General features: G+C 54.2%; 1 protein-coding gene across 1 annotated transcript in view; it reads right to left on the reverse strand.

The window, feature by feature from the left end:
• Nucleotides 1–14,999, reverse strand: part of Tcf20 (transcription factor 20) — a 183,931-nt gene extending 168,932 nt beyond the window's left edge. The window contains exon 1 of the mRNA XM_042265023.2: nucleotides 14,807–14,999. The gene's annotated coding sequence lies outside the window, so the exon portion shown is untranslated. The remainder of the gene's footprint in view (nucleotides 1–14,806) is intronic.
• Between the last annotated feature and the right edge of the window lie 906 nt (nucleotides 15,000–15,905).

The raw sequence follows: 15,905 nt of genomic DNA on the forward strand, positions 1-15,905 counted from the left end.
AAGGAATAGGAATGACAGGTCAGGGTTTCTTGAGGGGTGGGGGGATGATTAAAATATTCTGGAGGTAAACAGTACTGGTGGTTATACAACTCTGCCACAATCACACACTTTAAAGTGTGGAGCCAGAAGTGTTGGTGCACATCTGTAATCCCAGCACTTGGGAGACTGAGGCAAGGATTTTGAATTCAAGACCAGCCTGAGCTAATTGTATCTGTGGATATAATTGTCAAAGAATGTGATGTCATCATAGTAACAATATGATGGAATGTATATAAAATTATTAAAGAAAAAAGAAAAAGCACTGCCATATGTAAATTGTATTTCAATGAAGGTTTTTTTGGTTTGGTTTTTTTTGGGGGGGAGGGGCGCGGTTTGAGACAGGGTTTCTCTGTGTGCGCCTTTGGAGCCTGTCCTGGAATTCACTCTGTAGACCAGGCTGGCCTGGAATTCACAGAGATCCGCCTGCCTCTGCCTCCCGTGTGTTAGGATTAAAGGTGTGCGCCACCACCGCCTGCCCTCAGTGCAGTCTTAAGAATGTGGTCCTCACATTTCACTTTTACTCCCAGGGTCCTCAGGATCCAGCTTTGTGGCCTGGCCAGGCTCCGCCACTGCCCCTTCAAGCCACGGCCCTAGAGCAACGAAGTAGCAGCCTACCAGACAGCAGACACTTCCATATGGGAGACTTGACACACTTTCTCCATCGGCCAGATCCCCCACCTCCCCGACCCCGCCTCAGGCCTGCTGTTCCTGGTCCCCAGAGAGGCCCTGTCCGGTCCTCACCCTGACTTTGGGCCCAGATACATGACTGTCAATTGCAGGAGAGCAAGGACCTAGTCTGTGGAGTTCATGGGAAGCTGGGTGCTGAGGCAGAGCAAGATGGGTGAGAGGATGGGAAAAGACGGCGGGACACATTGAGAGGGAGGGAAGAGAATCTCCATATAAGCCCATGAGCAACACTAAGCCCACCCCCCCCATCCACAGCAGAACGAGGATCCCCAGGGATGGGCCCCAGGAACTTCTGAGGTACAGAAACAGAGACCCCCAGCTGTCATCTACCATGGGCTGCCATGCTACAGCCTGCCTCTTCCCGTGGATGGTTGGGGCCACAGTCATCCCCTACGCCCTGCAGCTCCTGGTCCCAGCCCATCCTTAGGTCTCCAGCCTCCCTTAGGGTCCAACCAGACAGACTTCTCGGCAACCCCATCATTCAGCAGGGAGAGCCTGTTAGATTCTCTTCGGCAGATGCCTCGGCTCCCTGCTTCTGCCTTGCCCCTCCCTGAATCCTGTCGACCTCAGCAGCCAGTGGGATCCTCCCAAATGGTACATCCAGGGGCCTCACCATCTGGCCCCGCTTCCTCCTGGAGCTCATCAGCCACCACCTGGCTCCTGCCATGCCTGTGCTTCACCGCCTCTTGACGGTGCCAGGCCAGATCCCACTCTGGGCTTCGGCTCTTGGCTTTAATCTCTGCCTGGAAGGGCTCTGCTTGCAGGAGTGCCACCTCCCTCCGCCTTTGCTCAGATGGCACTTTCGCAATCAGACCTTCCTTGGACACCTATTTATAAATGAAAAACAAACTATCCACCCATTTCCCTTCTCTGCTTTATTTTTCTCTCTGGCACTTAACACTCTTGATAACAACATATGTTCCTTTCTTATTATGTTGGATTTTTTTCCCCTGTTTTTGGTGGGATTTTTTTTCTTTTCCTTTTTTAGTCCATCTCCCTTAGAATGTCCGTGAGGAAGGGTTTTGACATCATCTGCCTCTATGTGTCCAGGATGAACTGGGGCCTGCAGGACACTGATGAGGTACTCCAAAACGAATTTAGAATGGACCAGGTGTGGTGGCCCAAGCGCTGGGGGGTCAGAGGCAGGCGGATCTCTATGTAGAATGAATGGAGGAGTGAATAAATGATTGAGTAAATAAACCTCCCCAAGGGCCCAGGCTTGCTTCTGGATGGGGCTGGGCTACCCTGAGCCCCCGCTTAACTCAGCCTGTCCCATGATCACCTGGATCTCTGGTCTCTCCTGGTCCCACCCCCTGGGGAACTGCCCCAACCCAAGGGTTACCTGCTGCTGTCTCTTAGACACTGAGGACGGCACAACCCCAGGTGGTCTCTAGGTGAGCTGAGTTCAATGGCAGACGATCCAGTCTGGAGTCACTCTAGCAGCACCCTCCCAAGCTGGCCTGGGCGTACCCCAGCCACGGGCTCCTCAGGATGCACCCAGAGGCCCATGCTGCATCTCCCCTCCCCCATGCTGCATCTCCCCTCCCCCCATGCTGCATCTCTCCTCCCCCCATGCTGCATCTCCCCTCCCCCCATGCTGCATCTCCCCTCCCCCCATGCTGCATCTCCCCTCCCCCCATGCTGCATCTCCCCTCCTCTATGCAGCATCTCCCCTCCCCCATGCTGCATCTCCCCTCCCCCATGCTGCATCTCTCCTCCCCCATGCTGCATCTCTCCACCCATGCTACATCTTCCCCCATGCAGCATCTCCCCTCCCCCATGCTTCATCTCCCCTCCCCCCATGCTGCATCTCTCCCCCCATGCTGCATCTCCCCTCCCCCCATGCTGCATCTCCCCTCCCCCCATGCTGCATCTCCTCTCCTCTATGCAGCATCTCCCCTCCTCCCATGCTGCATCTCTCCTCCCCCCATGCTGCATCTCCCCTCCCCCATGCTGCATCTCCCCTCCCCCCATGCTGCATCTCCCCTCCTCTATGCAGCATCTCCCCTCTCCCCATGCTGCATCTCCCCTCCCCCATGCTGCATCTCCCCTCCCCCATGCTGCATCTCCCCTCCCCCCATGCTGCATCTCCCCTCCCCCCATGCTGCATCTCTCCTCCCCCATGCTGCATCTCCCCTCCCCCATGCTGCATCTCTCCTCCCCCCCATGCTGCATCTCCCCTCCCCCATGCTGCATCTCCCCTCCCCCATGCTGCATCTCCCCTCCCCCCATGCTGCATCTCTCCCCCCATGCTGCATCTCTCCTCCCCCCATGCTGCATCTCCCCCTCCATGCTGCATCTCCCCTCCCCCCATGCTGCATCTCTCCTCCCATGCTGCATCTCCCCTCCCCCCATGCTGCATCTCCCCCTCCATGCTTCGTCTCTCCTCCCCCTCCACTACATCTCTCCTCCTCCTCTCTGCCTTCCATCCTCTTCGCTCATTTTCCTCCAGGAGCTCCAGGAGTGGGTGGGAGGGATGGGAGGGTGCTGAAAGAATGAGGAACAAACTGGAAGACATGGGCTGCCATGAACCTAGAGGGCGTGAGCTGCCCCTGTCCCCCGGTACCACTGTGGACAATACCCAACGACAAGGCTGGTTGTCCCTCTGCCGGTTCACTGTGCCAGGTCACTGGATGGGTGGGGCTTTCTCAGCCCATCCCGCTGCTGGGTGCTGACAACCGTATGAGTAAGACCAAAAGTTCAGTGAGAGTGACAGTCCCCACCCTAACCGAGCAGAGACTTCTGCAGGCTCACCGTAGTGAAGGCGTTCAGACAGTCAGACACGCCTCTGTAGACCCAGAGGAACGCGGCAGCTGTGGAGTCGGGAGCACACGTGCACCTGTGTGCACACTCACGTGTGTGCACATTACAGGGTCTGGGACTCATGAGATCACTGACAGGTCACATCCACACCCTGTCTCCCCAGCACCTCAAGGAGTGGCCTGGGAATGTGAAGGGGCACCGGGAGGGAGCAGAGCGGTGTGTCTGGACCATCAGAGAGGAGCACTTGACAGGCCGGGATCAGGATTCCCCACTCCCATCATGCAAGGACTCTGCTGGCAGGCAGCCACTTCTCACACAGCCTCACTTGTAGCCTCTGCAAAGGGGGTCTAATAAATGCCCATGTTTCAAGGCGGTCAGAATTAGCTACGATCACCCACGCAATGCTCTATTTAGATTATTATTGATTTTATTAGAAGGGCTGAACGTTCATTCTAGAGGCACCACCGAGCCCCAAGTTCCTGCCTCCCACCACCCCCTGGGATTCACACATCACAATAATGATGTGCATGACAGCGCGGGTCCTGGCTGCCTGGTTCTCTGAGGCGTTGTGGCTTGCTGCTTTCGAAGTGGCCATCTCAGTTTATCCCCTGGAGAGTCCTGTGGGTTGAGCTGCTGCTGTCCCTCGGCAGATGAAGAGACAGGGAGGTAAAGCCACAGGCCCAGGGTCAACCAGCAGGCAAAGAGCACGGTTAAAGTTTCACCCAAACAGCCATGCCGCCGTCAGGCCGGACAGCAATGCTGATGGCTGACTGGGCCCTCAGGGAACACCAATGAGCCAACCCTTAATAGGGCCCAGAACTTTGGAAAGGGGAAGGACAGGCCAAATGATGAGCCTGGATGAAGCCCCGAAGTGAGGAAAGAGTAGCTCAGGTCCTGCCTCTGACTCTAACTCGTGAAGCTCCGGAGGGTCCTCCTACCTGCCCCGCTTCTCCTCTGCCGTCCCGCCATCCCTCCTTGCATGCTGTGCCCGGGCTCTCTCGCCAGACTTGGCAGCAACAGACCCGCTGGATTCCCATTCGCAGGCCTCTGAGGAGAGACGTGCGCCTGAGAGACGGGGAAGCTAGACTGGGTAAGAACCGAGGGGGTGGCTCCAGGTAAAAGTGCTGGGTGCTTCAGCATGACGGTCCGCACTGGGACCCACGTAACAAGCCAGACACGGTGGTGTGCCCTGTGAATCTCGGCATTCCCGTGGTGAGTCGGGAGCCTGGGGCAGAAGAGTTGTCGGAATGCACAGAGCAGAAGAAATGAGAGACCCTGCCTCAGCCAGCTCCACAAGGGAGAAGACAACCTACTCCCAAAAGGTGTCCTCTGACCTCCACTCAAAATGACACCCATATACACATGTTTTTGTTTGTTTGTTTGTTTGTTTTTTAAAAAGCATCATAAGTAGTGGAAACAAGAATGGACAAAGAACAGAGTCAGGAATGGAATTCCAGCATCATACCTCAGAGCTCCAAAGCCTGTTCTCTGTCCACTGCCCTGGCCAGGAGACCGAGAATGTTACTGGCTTTGGAGTCCCCCAGCTATGAACTGAAACCCTGGCTCTGCCGTTGCTCCGGCCAAGTTTCTCTTTCTTCCCAAACCTTGGCTTTCTGTCTCGTGTATTGAGGTCATACCTCAAGAATTATTCCACCAGGAATGTGGCTCAGTAGGTCAAGTGCTTGCCTAGCCAGCACAAATGTTTGCCAGGTGGTCGTGGCACAGGCCTTTAATCCCAGCACCCGGGAGGCAGAGGCAGACGGATCTTTGAGTTTGAGGCCAGCCTGGGCTACAGAGAGTCTTCCAGGACAGTCAGTGATACACAGAAAGACGCTGTCTGGAAAAAGCAATATTCAAGATCTGGCCAGATGGCTCAGTGAGTAAAGGTGCTTGCCTGCAAGCCTGGTGACTTGACTTCGGTCTCCAGCTCCCATCTAAAGGTAGAAGGGGGGGACAGGCTCCTAAAACTTGCCCTCTGATCTCCAAGTGTACACTGTGCTGCGCACGCACAAATGCATGCACTGGTACACACACACACACACACACACACACACACACACACACACACGGTAATAATAAAATTTAAACATTAAAAAATGTATTTTAGAAGGTATAAAGTCCCTGTCACCAAAGAGGTGCCCAACAAATGCCTAGAGAAACACGACACAGTTTGTGGGAACGAGAGTCCCCCAGCTCATGCACGCTGGCCATAGCTTCCAGCTAGGAAACTGTGAAAGGCAGGGCTCTGGCTTTGGGGTTATTCTGTGAGTCCTACCTCCCACAGAGTCAGAGGCCAATGTCTGCTGCTAAGCCTTGCTTTCCTCAGGCTCACGCTGGAGTGAGTTCCTGGCTACTCACTGGGTCTGCCATGGGCCAGCCCAGGTACAAGGTAAGTCTCAGATGCAGATGTCTATGGTCTGGACACTCACCTCTAGAGTCGAAGAGGCAGTGGGGCCTAAACGGGGGCTCTGCAGGAGCCAACCTGTGAGGTGGCTCCCACTCAGGCTCTTCAGGGGACGCTTAGAGGCCCAGGAGGGGTGTTTACTGAGCGCCACCTGTGAGGCAGAGGAGCTGGCTGCCCTGATGGCTGTAACTACCTCACAGATATGAGAACTGAGGCTTAGAAAGTCAAAGGAGGCCGGGGTGCTCAGTGTGAAGGCCTGTCTCTCTCCCCTCTCTGACAGCAGAGGACAGGGGGATCACAACTGCCAAACTCCCCCAAAAGAAAGCTGTGCTCAGGCACGGGCTGAAGCTGGTCTCTGATCCCCCATCCCATGCCCGCACTATGTCCAAATGCCAGCTTTAGGCTGCACATAGAGTCTGCTCCTTTATGGCTTGTGTGCTTCCCTCAGGTAACTGCTCTCTGCAAGGCTTGGCTTCTCCCAACCGTAAAACAAGAGCACAGCCCATACTGCCTAAAGTAGTTGTGGGACCTTAAGGGAGTTAATGGAACTTCGCAAGAGCATCTTCACCTACTGGGGAAAGGCTTGAGAGTTTTCCAGAGACCCAAATGCACTTGGAAAAAACAACAACAACAACAACAAAACCCATCTGTGATGAGGACAACCTTGCCAAGGGGGACCAGGAGCAGGTGTCTAACCTGTACTATCCGGGCTTCCCCAGACCTGGCCAGACAAGTTCACTTGGCCCATCTGTGTAGTTGAGACTGTCCTTGAACTCCTGATCCTCCAGCCTTGGCCTCCAGAAAGCTGGGAGGGATGACAGGCCTGTGCTCACACACCCCTGCTAAGTCTCAGTCCTGCTAAGGGCAACAGGGCCCTGGGCCAGAAATGTCTGAGGCAAGCCCTTCATCTGCCATTTCTCAGCTCTGCGGTAAATATAGCTGTCAGTCATCTCTCTGTTCTGAGCCTTGACTTCTCCAGGAAAAGCTTGTCTATCAGAGCCATGGGGCTCAGAAGCATGAGACCTAAGCAGGGAACCTTCAGAGGCATAGGCCAGTCCACCTCAGGTATGGGCCCCCTGGCAACCGCAGGCTGCCCTCCTCTCGGTGACGGCTCTTCCTGCTGAGAGAAGGATGGAAGAGCCAGGGCTGGGGAAAAGGCCAGTCCTCAGCTCCCTGCTTCCACAGTTGCCTCTAACCTCCACCGTGCCAGCCTCTGGGAGGCAGGACAGTGTGGTAGGAAAAGCACACAGTCGGGAGTTCACGGATGGAGAAACCGAGCCTCAGAGAGAGAAAGTGAAGCCGCTAGGAGAACATGCCTTTTCCCTCCCTGGAGCCTGCCTTCGCTTACGCCGCAACCCCAGCCTGAACGTCTGCCCTGTTCTCCAGCGGCCCGGATCCTGTCAGGCCCTCTTTTCCCAGCCCACTCTCAGCCCTTCACAATCCTTCTGCCTCCAGGTCCTCAGTGGCTCCTCTTCACCTGTCAGGGAAAACCTCGAAGGAACCCGATTCTTAGGAAGTGCCCTCCAATTGGCTAGGTATTTCCTAGACATAGACACCGCTCTCTACTACACCTGCTCTGGGGAGGCCCTGAGAGCAGGGTGTGTATGGGTATCATACAGCACCCAGCATGGAAACCAGTGTAAGCCAGCTGTCTAACATCTGACACCCTTGTACCACCTCCATCCATCTCCCTATTCTATCACTCAAGAAACGTTTATGGGGTCAGCAAGATGCCTCGGTAGATGAAGGCCTTGCTGTATAAGCCTATGACTTGGGTTCAATCCATGGAACCCACAGAGAGGAAGAAGGAGAGAGATAAGTCCCAAAAGTTGTCCTCTGACCTACACACACACACACACACACACACACACACACCACAAGATAGAGGGATGATAGATAAATAGAGAGAGAGAGGCAGACAGACAGACAGGTTTGAGACAGCGTCTCTCTACATAGCCCTCACTATCCCAGAACTCACTATGTAGACAGGCAGATAGATAGATAGATAGATAGATAGATAGATAGATAGATAGATAGATAGATAGATAGATAGATAGATAGATAGATAGCCCTCACTATTCCAGAACTCACTCTGCAGACCAGGCTGGCCTTGAACTCACAGAGATCCGCCTGCCTCTGCCTCCCGAGTGCTGGGATTAAAGGTGTGCGCCACCATCCCCGGCAACAATACCTTTTTTAAAAGTCACGTTTACGGAGCCCTGTGTCCTGGACGGAGGATTCAGCAGTGAGAACGCGGACGGGCAGAGCCCTGCCCTGACGCTGGTGCGCCGTAGGAACAAATACACCACTGCATAGAGACGTCAAGTGCTAAGAAGTGCCATAAAGAGCGACGGAGCAGAAAAGGATGAGGAGGGGCAGGACGGGAAGGTCTCTCGGTGGTCAGAGCTCTCAAGGAAGTAAAAGAGAGAGAGATGCCGCATCAGAGGGAAGGGTGCCCTGGGGAGAAGGAACAGGGAGAGCAAAGGTCCTGAGGTGAGGAGATTCACAGGACATTGACAAGGTCAGTGAGTGCGCCCGGTGTGTGGGGTGGGGGGCCGGGGACAAGAAGCCACAGGCAGGACTTGTCTCTGACCTTGAGTAAGTCAGAGCCGTTACAGGCTCCGGGCAGAAGAGGAAAAGCTCCTACTTAAGCTTTGGTGACTGTGAAGATGGGGCTCCAGGGCGTGAGAAGGAAGCAGGAAGACCCTGCGGGAGTGAAGCAGGACTACCAGGCAAGAAAGACGAGGAGGCACAGTTCAGGCAGCCTTGCCAGCAGGAGGCACCTGGAAGCCCAGCTAATGATGGGGAGTTTACTCCCTTTGAGCAATGGGGAACCAAGGGAAGCTCTGTACACAGAGGTGAGAGGTTCTCATCTCTCATCTCCGCCTGGCTTGACAGGGCTTTCCCACTCCAGGCCTTCTGAGTGCCTGCCTGCTGGGCTCAGGGGAATATGTCAGGATTGCTAGCTAACGCGTGCTGAGCACTGGCTACTTCCCTGGCCTCTGACGTCATTTTCCCAGTACTCCCATGACTGAGGTGGATCCTATGACTATTTGGACTTGGCGAAGGAGGAAAATAAGGCACAGATCCACGGCATCGTGTCGCTAGCAGGAGGAAGCTCTGGGATGGAAGCCCAGACAGCAGACCTGTCTCTAAAATCTACCTTGGCCTCTTCCGCTGAGTCTGGTCTCTGCCCATGAGAGTGGCTGGTTCCCCCTGCCAGGTATCAAGTACTGAGACTATTCCAGCTGGCAGGGTCAATGCCTCCACCCCAACTCCACTTACAGAGAAAGAAACCCAGAGGAAGAGACACTTACCCTGGACCCCAAAGCTGTCCTCATCTGAGACACCAGTGCAGGTCTCGGATGTCAAAACCCTGAGTTGGGAGTTTGCCAGGCACAGCACATTCTCTTGAACTTCCTTAATCTGAGCCTGCTTCAGGGGTCAAGTACATTCCTAGACCCCTCAGTCTGGAGCTTTTTCTGCTTTTTCCTCCCTTTGGAGGGGGAAGACAATGGATGCCCTGCCAGGTGGTCCTCAGGTTCCAGCCACAGGTCCCTCTACTTCTGTTCTCTACCTGACTCTGATTTCAAAGGACGTTTCATTCCAGTAAGTGCCCTGCTGTTGGTCCTGCCCTGCCCCGCTGACCCATTGTTCTCCCCTTGAGCCCAGCTGGGACAGTAAAGCAGACCCGTGACCTTCTCGGGGCTCCAGGGCCGGGGAACCCGCAGAGGGGACTACAGTGTTTACAGATGGGGGCAGGTCCGAGGTCACTCCATAAAAAACGGATTCCTAGAAAAACATAAACCAGCTATTTACCTTGTGAATTTTATTGCCCCTCCCCAAAAAAGCTATCTCATTTTAATAACGAAGAGAGAGAAGGCATTTCTAGTCACCCCTTTATTGGTGAACCAGGACACACAGTCAACAGAAACTCACGGGAGGCTGTGGGCCCGATTTATTAGCCACCTTGTCTCATAAAACCCAGCAATTTTATTAAAAGAGGGCGATGTCCAAACGGTTTGCTTGTCTTTAAGAAAACTGCCTTTAATGTCGGGTAAGACTTGGCTTGGTTGTTTTTTTTTTTTGTTGTTGTTGTTGTTATTGTTGTTTTGTTTTGTTTTGGGTTTTGTTTTTTTCTTAATAATTTTTCAAACAAAGCTCAGGTTCTCCTGACTGCACACGCCTGTTCCTCCAGCCGCAGGAGGGAAAGTGATTTCTGAATCCATCGGATATGTCGGATTTCTTTGTGGCATCCACTCCATCGCTCAGCAGCCAGCCATGATGTCATAAGCCCATCAGATTTCCGGTAGGGAGAAAACGCTGGGGAATTGGAAAGAATGGATGTTTCTTACCCGTCAAGAAGGGGAGTGGGGGTGGGGGATGGTGTGTTTGGAGGAGTCTGGCTGGGGGGCGGGGGGCGGGAGAAGAGAGGCAAGTTCAATGTTTGTGATATTAAATGTCAGACAGAACCTGAAAAGCCCAGCCACCCAGATGTTTCCTTCAATATCCAGATGTCTGGCAAGGAACAGACCATGTACCCTCCCGGGAGGCCCTCGGCATTTCGGCTTTGACCTCAGGTCTGTAGTGAGTTCTCACTGCCAGGAGCTGCGCATTCTGGATCCTCCCATCACCCAGTCTCAGGGGTGGGATTTTTCTTTTCTTTTTTTTTTTTTTTCCTTCATCAAAATCTTTTCACATGGATGGTAGGGGTAACCAGGTCCAGGTTTTTAAAAGCTGTTGAAGCTGTGATTTGAAAAGTTCAGTCCTTGGAATTAGCTTCCAGAGAGTACACTGTGTAAGCCAAAAAAAAAAAAAGGGGGGGGAACCCCTCAGCCAACACACACACACACACACACACACACACACACACACACACACACACACACACCATATGTGACTCTTAAGCCATAGGACTTAAAACCCAAAACAAAACCATGGAGGCTGTGAACAAGACTCAGGCTGACACTGAGAAAAGAGGGGCCTCCCCCAGGAGCACACCTCCCCCAAATCAGAAAAACACACGCACAGCTTTGTTCTTCCTGACAAAGCCCCTTGCTTTCAAGGCACCAGACAGTTGCCAACAAAAGCACAGGGTAGAACTAATTTACACTCCAACTAGGGTTTCCAGGAGTCATAAAATATGGGAACAGAATCGGCTTGGCCAAGGAAACTGCCTCCCCATCACTGCAGCAGGGGACCCCTCAGGCCTCAGACAGGGCAGGTCATGGCCTCCTGGTGGCCTGGCCACGTGCCCCACTGAGGCCACCTCCCAGACCTGTGACATCATGGCTAATTGCCTCTGTAAATGAGCCAGGAACTGCAGGCCCCTCAGGGCTACAGCCCAGGGACTTCCACGGAGAGGCTGAGGAGAGGCAGCTGTGGAGGGGCATAACTCCAATTAAACCCAGGTCCTCAGATGACAAGCCAAAGGGGTGGCCGAGGGGACAGTGGCTGGCAGAAGGCAGAAGGCAGCCAGTCGAGGCTCAGGGATGGGGTGGGGGCTCCGTGCCCGTCTCTATAACAGCCCGTACGCTTTGCAGATGAGGAAAGGGAGGTTGAGTGGCCCTGCCCAAGGTCACCCAGCTAATTAAGGGGACAGCCAATACCGAAGAAGAGAAACCACAGGTCGGCCACTACACAGCCCTTCCTGAGTGCTATCTAATTTAATCCTCACAACAGCCTTTGAGGGGGGGAGGGGGATTACCATTAACCTCTGTGTCTACGAGAACCAATAGAGGAGCAGAGAGAGGTTAAGTCATTTGCCCAAGGTCACACAGCTCCTCATTAACAGAACTTGGCCTGAACTTCTGATGCTGAAGCCAGTGCTTGCTGCTGGGCTGGAGGAAGTAGTTGAGGTTTAGCTGGGAGCAGTGAACGTGATTTAAATACACGTTTAAAACGCTGGTGATCCTCACAGAACAGAGGGAGTAAATCACTGCAAATTAATTTTTTTTTTTTTTAAAGCTAATCCAGGCAGGAGGGCTGGCTGGCCAGGGAGGAGGGTGGGAGCCTGCTTTGATGCGGTCCCTGGCAGAGCCTGAATAAAGTATGTAGATGTGCTCTCTAGCCATGTGTGCCTGCTCAAACCCCTGAAGTGGGGTGGGCTGGAGGGGGAGCCCAGTAAAAGCTTCATCGGACAGCTGCAAGAATCCCACGACCTGCCAAGGGAAGGTGCCAGGAATACAGGTCTGCCGGGCATAGGAGCCACGGAAAAAAAAAAAAAATACAGCCAGTACCTCTAAGCAGGATTCTTACTTCCCAGCCAAGAGTTTCAGTGATCTATGAATCACTTGAGCAGCCTTCTTTAGGGGTCTGACTCTGGAGAGAAGAAGCTGTTTGGGTTCCTGTCCACAGACAGGAGGGAGACAGTCGTTGTGGCCCTGTAACGTAGCATTCTGGGGCCCTCACTGTAACGTAGCATGCTGGGGCCCTCACTGGTCACTACCTTCTCTCAGAGTAGGTGCTAAAGGAAACTGCACACAAGAAGCAGGAGCCAAGGAGGGGCTCATCTGAGCCCAAGGCCTGGGACAGGAGCTCTCCTGGACCTCCCCCAGGTGAGGTGCCTCAGCCCTGCCTCAGCCTTGGTGCTGCTATGGGCGATCTGTGCCTGCTTCTCCCTGTGCTTTTCCCTCACCAGGTCTTCTGGCTTCTTTGACTTTGTTTCTGTGGACCTGAGGTGGGGTGGTGGAGCCCAGGCCTTCAGCCAGGGCAAAGGAGAGAGGAGGAAAAATCCTGCATGCCCGGCTGGCTGAACAGCCCCACTTTCCTTAGGAAAGTTCCGCTGCCCACTGGCCGCTTTGTCTCCACCCAGTCGAGATCTGGCTTCTTCCATCACCCCACTTGCGCTTAATGGTGATGACAAACGTCAGCCATACTGTCTATATAGGGAGTCATCTCAGATTATAGGAGTCTCTCAGCAGGAACTATCCAGTCAGAGGCCTTCCTGGAGGTGGTGACAACGGTCCTGGGGCCTAGGATAGACGGGAGCATTGGCACCTCTTACTGTCAGCCCCGCAGAGAGGCCCCCTTTGACAGCCACCCAAGCTGCCTCCCCTCCCTGGGTCCCCTCCCGACTGTTGTCTGTCACTGTGTCTCTGCACCCCTCTGGAACCCCTGTGAGGCAGGCATGAGCCTAGATCTGTCTCCGTCACTGCTCCGTCGCCCCGCGCCTAGGCCACGGCAGATGCTTTGTTTTGTTTTAATCACCAGAATAAACAGGGCTGTCGGGATGGCTCAGCAGGTAAAAGTGTTTGGAGCCAAGCCCAAGGACCTGAGTTCAATCCCAGCAAGGGTGAAGAAGAAGAGGAGGAGGAGGAGGAGGAGGAGGAGGAGGAGGAGGAGGAGGAGGAAGAGGCAGAAAAGGGGGAAGAGGAGGAGGAAGAGGAAAAGGAAGAAGGCAGCCTAGGTTCAGTTCCCAGCACCCACATCAAGTGGCTCACAACTTCCTGTAACTCCCATTCTAGGAGACCTGATGCCCTCTGGTCTTTATGGTCACCTGCTTGCACATGATGCACATAAACTCATAAAGGCACATGCCTGCGCGAGCACACATACACACACACACACACACACACATAAATTAAAACAATATATAATGGTTTTGGAGCCATGTTCTGTCTATGTATCCCCAGCTATCCTGAAACCCCCTCTATAGACCAGGCTGGCTTCAAATTCACAGAGATCCGCCTGCCTCTGTCTCTCGAATGCTGGTATTAAAGACGTGCGCCGCCACGCCTAGCAATTGACCTCTTTTGAAAGAAGAGTAACCAATACATGCAAAGGTCCCATAGGGACAAAGGGCTCAGAAGAAGGTGATGGAAAATGGACCTGAGCCCCGCTCCCCTCCCCCCAGTCACCCTAGACACATCGGTATCTCTCCTCCAGCAGGCTCCTTTCCGCCCTCACTAATCCCCTGCCCCATTTAGTCTGCCCCAGGCATGACACCTTTGGGGAAGAATAAGATAAACATTACGTTCCCTGCCAGAACTTTCTGCTATTAGCCTCCCGCCTCCTTTCTTCCCTTTATCCAGGCTACAGGGCCATCTGAAGCGACAGAGGCAATGACAAGCAAATCCAGGAGTCCCAACCCAAACGCCATCCCGCGGTCTCATCTTCATCGCGCCACTCCCCCTCCCCTCAAAAAAAAAAAAAAAAAAAAAAAAAAAAACCTGAACGTTTCTCCTCACTGAAGCTGGGTGGAAAGAGAAAAGCAGCCAGAGTATGGTGTTGGTCCTGTCTTCCAACTCCCAGAGTGTGATGGGACACCAAGTTATCCTCTTTGCCCTCAGATTCCTCACAGGAGAGACGGGGACACTTGGGATGCAGCCGACATGCACCAAAGGGCAGATCGGCGGCATCTACGCGTCTCCTGCCCTGGTCTTGCTGCCTTGGGGGAAAGGTGACCGCTGAACCTGAGGTTTAGGGCTCCTTCCCGCACAAGTCGCCTTCGCTGGAGCAAGGCAGCTGGGCTGTGATGGAGAGCCTGCTCTCCTGGGGACGCCCGGGGGTTTGTGCGTGTGTGCGAGCTGCCCCTGCCCAGCCGCGAGCTGCTCAGTGCACTCCAGCAAACTTTGCAGCGGCGTCTACACCTGCCCGCGGCTCTGCGGCGCCACAAACCACCAGCGCGCGTCCACAGCCTCTCCTGCTCCCGGATCGCTGGGGGTCCCCTGAGTCTCAGGTCTGCATCTCCACACACTCTCCAGCCACTGCGAACCTCAGCCGTGGGGATCAGTCTGGCCCCGCTCCAGATCTCCCCGGCGCCTCCTCCGCACCACCTGCGCTCGTCTACACCGCCTCGGGGGGCCCTTGGGTCGGTTGCGTCTACACCGCTTCGGCAGTCTCCGGGTCTACACCGCCCAGCACATGGGCGATCCCCTCAAGGTTCACCCGACGCCTCATCCTAGTGCCTACCTTGCCCGCGTGCTCACGCTCCTGTCCTGGCTGTGGCGTCTGGTTCACACATTGTGAGGTCTTGTCATTGGCGAAAGGAAATCTTGTAATCCTCCTGAAGCCATGTGGTTTTTTGCCCCTAACCCCTTCTGGGTTTTTTTTTTTTTTTTTTTTCTTTTTTCTTTTTTTGGCTTTTAGGACAATACTCAGCCCCCGCGCGACTCCAAACAGACGCAGCTGGCCACGGGGGCGTGGCCCTGGGCGGGGAGAGGGCGTGGCCTGGGCGGGCGAGGCGGAGTCTCCTGGCCCGGACCTCCCTCCGCCTGGAAACCGTGGCCTGCGACCAAGGCTCCTGTTCCAGCTCATGATTGGTCGGCCAGCCTGCGATGCTGATGCCTAATTGGCTGAAACGAAGAAGGCTCAGAGGTGGTGGTGGTGTGTAGATTTTATTCTTTGCCTTTTTCTTCCCTGAGGCGGCCGCTGCTCTGTGGGTCCCTCCTGAACTCTACAGCCTTTTCCTCTTTCTCTCTCCGTGCTCCCAGTCATAAAGCTTAATCCCGCCCCGAATGACAACGGCATTTCTTTGTCCTTCCCTACCAAATGGTTCCTTGAGATCGGGACTCGAGGTTTCTACTGCCCAGTAGTGTGTGTCCCCCAGTGCCTGCCTCATAGTAGGTGTACCAAACACATTCGTTGATTACATTAATAGAAAATGTGCACATGAGTTTTTGAAGCTATCTTTAGTGCTGGTAACAGTCTTGGGGGGGGGGAACGTATAGAGAAATGCAGTCACCCACGAGGGAATCACAGGCGGACTGTGGTTACCCATAGGGCTATATGTAGGCTCCAGCTTTGTAGACAGCATTGCCTTGTGGGGTATCAGAACCTGCTTCTCATGTGTCGAGGGTTGGACCAGAGCAGGAAGTGGGTTACACTATGAGTTATTTCAAGGACTGCACTGTCCCTGGCGCCGCGCTTGGCAGCCAAATGGTGTAGCTCTTGCCTCCATGCTAACATCCTAGTAAGTGCCCAGCCCTTTTCTGCTGGGAACCTACCTGCTCAAACCCAGTCTGCGCTGTTAATCTCTGACAGTTTGGGCATGGTGCCTGTGTGCCAAGGG

The sequence above is a fragment of the Peromyscus maniculatus genome, chromosome 20, assembly GCF_049852395.1.
Source record: "Peromyscus maniculatus bairdii isolate BWxNUB_F1_BW_parent chromosome 20, HU_Pman_BW_mat_3.1, whole genome shotgun sequence".
Lineage (NCBI taxonomy): Eukaryota > Metazoa > Chordata > Mammalia > Rodentia > Cricetidae > Peromyscus > Peromyscus maniculatus.